Source organism: Asparagus officinalis, chromosome 1, assembly GCF_001876935.1.
Source record: "Asparagus officinalis chromosome 1, Aspof.V1, whole genome shotgun sequence".
Classification (NCBI taxonomy): domain Eukaryota; kingdom Viridiplantae; phylum Streptophyta; class Magnoliopsida; order Asparagales; family Asparagaceae; genus Asparagus; species Asparagus officinalis.
The window spans coordinates 53,573,860-53,579,859 of NC_033794.1; the positions used below are offsets into that span (position 1 = coordinate 53,573,860).

Here is a 6,000-nt window from a genome sequence, read left to right on the forward strand (position 1 = left end):
GATCCATCATCCTCATCTTGAAACGGGACATGTTCATACTACCGTAGGGCTCCACTGAAGGTGCGTGATTCATCAGTACAGGAACAGGGACTATCGGAGACTTAAAAGGGGACACGGGAGGTGAACCGAATGCAAGGCGAACTGAACCGGTTCGGGTCAGGCGCGAACCACCATTTGGTGGCTCGGTTTTGGCCGAGCTACCATTTGGTGGCTCGGTTTTAGCTAAGCCAGCAGACGGTGTTTTTTATTTTTTTCGACGATTTTGGGCGCCATTTCGGACTTTGACTTCTAGATTTGGCGTAGTTTTGGTGGCTTCTTAACCGCCTCTTTTTGCTTCAGCTTCTGCGCTTTTTGTACGAGAATTCGTGCATGCGCAAGTAACGCACGACATTTCTAGAATCGCTCTTCGAGGATTGAACGCATCATTTTGACGCGGACCCATTCATTCATTGTTGGCTTGGAGGGGAGACCATTTGTTGGCTGTTGAGGTGCTCAGTGCTCCTTGAATTTCAGATCCGCTTCATAACGAATCCCGTCTATCGGCTCCAAAGCCTTGACAAATTGGCGCGCGAGGCGTTAGTGCTACCTTTGTCGAGCCCTCTTTGATAAAGTAGATGCGCCTCCAGTGGCTATCTCCTTAATTGAGGAGAAGTCCAGATCTGTAGATCCAGCCTCGTTGGAGGTCGGAGGGACGTTGCAAGGTGAGATTGTAGCAGCAACAGGGGCCTTGATCTTCCTACGCTTGCAAGGGGCAGAGGATCTGGAGGAGGAGGACAACAGATACTCCTCGAACTTTAGTTGGTCGAACTCGTACTCGACCTCTTCGTCAACTGGGATCTAGATCCGTGGTTGCGACACGACAGCTTCGGTAGCGAAGCTGTTGGCTTCCACTGTGGTCGCCTGTGTGTTTGGATCAAAAGTTGATTTCATTGCCAACGAACTCATTACAACCGTTTATCGATTACAAGTTTGAAAAAAAGAAAAGTCAATATTTTTATAAGATCACCTTATACAATGAAAATAAAAGATCAAAACTCTTGTCAAACTACACACAACAACAGTTTATCTCCTATAGTTTGCGTGGGAACTTCGCCTGTGCCGGGGACGCGTTAGTCCGTGGACCATCGCGGATCAGATCCGATTAAAAAAAAAGTTGACCAAAGCTCCTACTTTATGAAGGAAGTAATCGCAGAAGTGGTAATCTCGACCAAGCGAGATTACGACTCTTCTCGAGATCAAGACCAAGCTTGATCTGGAGGAAAAGGGGTAAGGGTCTCAGATCTCTCGAAATCCACTCTTTATGCATAGGAGGTCGCCGATATCTAGCTAACCCTCTCTGAAATTCGTGGTCATGCACTCACAAAACCAGCAGCACCTCCCCCTCTTGATTATTTTTTCGCCCCCGAGAAATGAGCCCCCAAACTTGTATTTATAGGCTTCGGTTGGGGGGTTTTTAGATAAGAATGATGGATTCAGCCTTATCTTCAGTTAATAACCATGTAACCACGTTTAGAGATGACATCTAGGCAGTTATGAACCTCTGGAACAGAAGAAATCCCGTGAAAACCCATCAAAAACCACCAAAATGCTTTTTCGGATAAAATCTGCACGAGTCACTGTCTGGTAGCTCGGCCTTGGCGGAGCCACCATTTGGTGGCTCGGTTTTGGCGGAGCCTAAATCATTTTGGTGGCTAAGGCCCTAAGGCCGATGCCAACTGGCTCTGGCCGAGGTTTGATTTGGTAGCGAGTCCGGCCGCCAGCGGCTGTTCTGATTTTTTGGGTTTTGACTTGTTATGTCGTTATATGTATTTCGTCGTTTTGTTGACTTGTACACTTCACCGATTCGTTTCATGTGTTTCGGTAACATGGAGGTGGCCGATGAGCTTGTAGGCCACTGGGTTCACTGTTTTAGTGGCCGATGAGCGTGCAGACCACTTGGCGGTGGCCGGTGAGCACGCGGGTAACACTTGGAGCTGACTGATGAGTGCGCAGGCCATTTGGAGGTGCCCGGTAAGCGCACAGGCTAGTCATTTTGCCATTCTGGTGGCCGATAAGCGTACGGACCACTTGGAGCTAGCTGACGAGTGTGCGGGCCACTTGGAGGTGGCCGGTGAGCACACAGGTCACTTGGTTCGCCGTTTTGGTTTGTCGATGAGCGTGCGGACCACTTGGCGGTGATCGATGAGCACGCGGGCCACTTGGAGCTGGCTGAGGAGTGTGCGGGCCACTTGGAGGTGGTCGGTGAGCGCACGGGTCACTCGTTTTGCCATTCTGGTGGCCGATGAGCATACAGGCCACTTGGAGCTGGCTGACGAGTGTTCGGGCCACTTGGAGGTGACAGGTGAGCGCACGGGTCACTTGGTTCGCCGTTTTGGTGGCCGATGAGCATGCGGACCACTTTGCGGTGGCCGGTGAGCACGCGGACCACTTGGAACTGGCTGACGAGTGTGCGTGCCACTTAGAGGTGACCGATGAGTGCACGGGTCACTCGTTTTGCCATTCTGGTGGCCGATGAGCATGCGGGCCACTTGGCGGTGGGTGGTGAGCACGCGGGCCACTCGAATAAACCTCATCGACTTGGATGATGACGTTTATCATCTTCTCTTCATCTCGAGCTGCATACGGAAACCTATAGGCATTTTTAGACGCCTACAAGGACCTGTTAGTTGATGTAATATTGATGTCATTGAATTTCTATATCAATATGTGATCTAATTTAATTTTTGAGAAAAGCTTCCATTTGCATAAATAAAACTTTATAAAATCTTCAAATACGATACCTCATCTTCAAGTACGATACAACAAGAGTAAATTGAAATACATAAAAACACACTAAATAAATTATAGATTTTAACCACCACCATCTTCCTTCTAATTTGAACTACGACCACCAAATTGTCTTCCAAGAAATTCAATCTTCAGCTTATTGTAATACTCTACTTGTAATGGAGGCTTGCCATCAGTGGTAATTGCCATAATTGTAAAACCCCATAACTTTGAAAATACTATGATAAATAGTAATAAATGAGTTATATTATGATAAATATTATTTATTGATGAATGAATGTGTTTGAAATCGATTAGAGATCAATTTAAGTATATATGTACATATATAATAGCATAAACATGCAAATGTACACAAACCTGTAGGCTGGAATTTGCATCTAACTGGTCGAATGATCACTTGGCATCAGTCGACCGATAGGAGCTGGCCTGTCAACTGATGCTAAGTGATCAGTCGACCGTCGGGAAACCAAATTCCTGCTAAGTTTCTGTTTCGGGTCAAACTGTGTTGGTTAGGGTTTATCAGTATAAATAGGAGTATATATACCCGAAATTTTGCTTTTTCTTTATATTATCATGTCCCAGCAACCACCCTCTCCCCTTAGCAAACCCTAGAGATAAATTCGTGAGTTTTGAGAGCTTTGAGAAGCAAAAATCAAGAAGAGGGCGAGATCCGTGACTTTTGGTGAAGGAGGGTTGTGTTTCTCACGTGTTTGGGAGTTCATCACGAGTTTTGAGGTGAGTTACATCTCCTCCAATCCCATCCCTAATTTTATTTCTAGTTTTAATTGGATTTATTGGATTTTAAACCTAGTTTAAGTATAAATTTTGCCCTTTTAAACTATAAGATACAAAGATTCGATCTTTTTGTTTTAAAAGGTTATGAAACAAATTCTCTGTTTTGGATTTCAGTTCTGAAATATATCTAACTTGAGTTTTTGTCAAATTTCATTATTTTCATGAGGTTTCCTATAAGTATGAGCATGTTTGGGTTATTAGAATCCACTCCAAATTGATAATTTTGTTTTCATATTGATAAGTGAACCCTAATCACATTACACAAAACCTAATACATGTATTTAAATTTCTGAACTTTGATGAATTGTAGATCAAAACATGCATCTTTAGTTCACCCTTAGTTTCAGCTCTGGCCGGTCGACCGAACGGAGGATGTCGGTCGACCGGTCTAGGCTATGTTGCATGTGCACGTTTGTGTGCGACACTGATTGGTCGACCGATGTCATACTTCGGTCGATCGATATGATACTGATTTGTGTTTTTGTGTTTCACCATATTTGTTTAATCGCAACCACGAAGCACGAGTTTCATATAGATCCATGCACGTGACCATGAGAGTGTACACGTATTTAGGATTGTGACGCATGAGCTATTCGAGGTGTGTAATCTATCATTTGATTTGTCTTATTGTACGGTAGGTGTGGATGCTTGAGTGGGGTTAGTCGGTATTCTTGCAATGAGATCGTGGATGGACTACACTCAGAGTGCGTACTAATTCTAGTGTTGTGGATTTCTAAATGTTAATTTCCTCTTAGTTCAGGATAGATGATTTATATATCTATATGTACTAACTTGTATTTTCCTACACCTACCCCCTCCCCCTGGGGTAGTGGAGATGTTCTCGCGAGCGCTTTGACGCTCGTTGTTTCTCTTCTTTTCAGGCAGCGAGCTAGGTGTCCGGAGAGTCGCAGGTTGATGGAGATGCATTTTAGCTCACCGTCATATATTATTAGTAGTTATTATTTATTTTCAGATATTAGAGTTGTATTTCATCTTGGAAAGGTTGAGTGTCTTATTACTATTTCATTTGACTCTATGTATTAAGATATTTCACATTTGTTTCATTTTATTCAGTTGGAATATGACTATGTTATTATTGGATTCTCTCACTTCCTTTATCATGTTCATTACATTACTATCTTTATTTTATCAGCTTTGTACCTACACTTGTTAATTATTGATTCCACTAGAGAGATATTACTGTGATGGTAAAATATGTTATTGCACAGTGTGGGTGCATGGTAGGTTTGACATCCTTGGGTTTACCTTGAATTACAGCCTTATGTGAAACCAAGGGCATCACAATAATCCTCTCATCTTGTTTCATAGTTTTCAATCATATTTTTTTCCTTTTTGATATTTTGAGCTTCTTGAACGACATGTAGTCTGGCTTGCTCTATCTTTATGCGCTCTTGCTCCTGAACATAAATTTGATCAAATAATTCTGCTCTTTTTGTTTCTTTTTCTTTCCGATCCTGCTTTATTTCATCAATAAACAACATCACTGATGTAATTTCAAAAGCCATATGCATGTCTTTACCTTGTTTCAACCTTTCGTTTATAGCCTTTCTACATATGGGCCTTGATGAACCCTCAGTAGGATATTCGTCTTCCCTGTAATTTTTTAAATCTGGAGTTGCAGGAGAAGAAGTAGCATGACTTGAATTTTTTGACTTATTAGATTTTTTCATTGAAAATTGGCCAAGCCCCTTTGGATGGAACCTTAACTCATTCCAACAATGTAAAAATTAAAAACTTACTCCTTGCATGCTTTGAAACATTTGCATCGCTTCCATAATCTAACTAAAAAATAAAATAAATTTACTAACATGTAAAAAGTAAAATAATTAATAAATTATATAAATATAATCAGTTTAAATAATTTGAAGCCACAATTAGTACATTGTCATTCTCCGTCATGCCACTTTGATTTCTTGATTCAATTTGATTAAAACACGCATAAAATTTACTAACTGCAATATGAATAGTCGACCAACAGTGCTCTAACCTTTTTTGATCACGATCGCTACTAAATGTCTTGTTTTCTTGATAGTAAGTTGTTACTCGGTGCCAAAATCTGGAATATTTTTGCAATGTCCATTGCACTGGATCAATGTTAGTGTTGAACCATGCAGATACAAGCAAGCTGTCTTCTTCCATCCGATATTTTGATTTTCGCATCGACTTCTTTTGCAATGGTATATTTTTTACCGAATTTTCTTCGGGTATGTCCGGTTGAAATGATTGCTCTTCATATTGATCTTCCCATCGATAGGGGTGTCCAAAAAGCCCGCGGCCCGGGCCCAGCCCGGAGCCTGGCCGGGCCCGGTCGGGCCCGAGCCCGGCCCGGGCCCGGGGTCAGCCCGGAAACCCGGGCCAAACCCGGGTCCAGGCCCGGGCCTGGGTCGGTGCAAACTC

At 42.8% G+C, this 6,000-nt stretch overlaps 1 protein-coding gene across 1 annotated transcript in view; it reads left to right on the top strand.

Moving 5' to 3' along the window:
• The window catches only part of LOC109834275, a 32,833-nt gene that overhangs the window by 5,462 nt on the left and 21,371 nt on the right, over window positions 1–6,000 (top strand). The gene's annotated exons all lie outside the window — the stretch shown is intronic.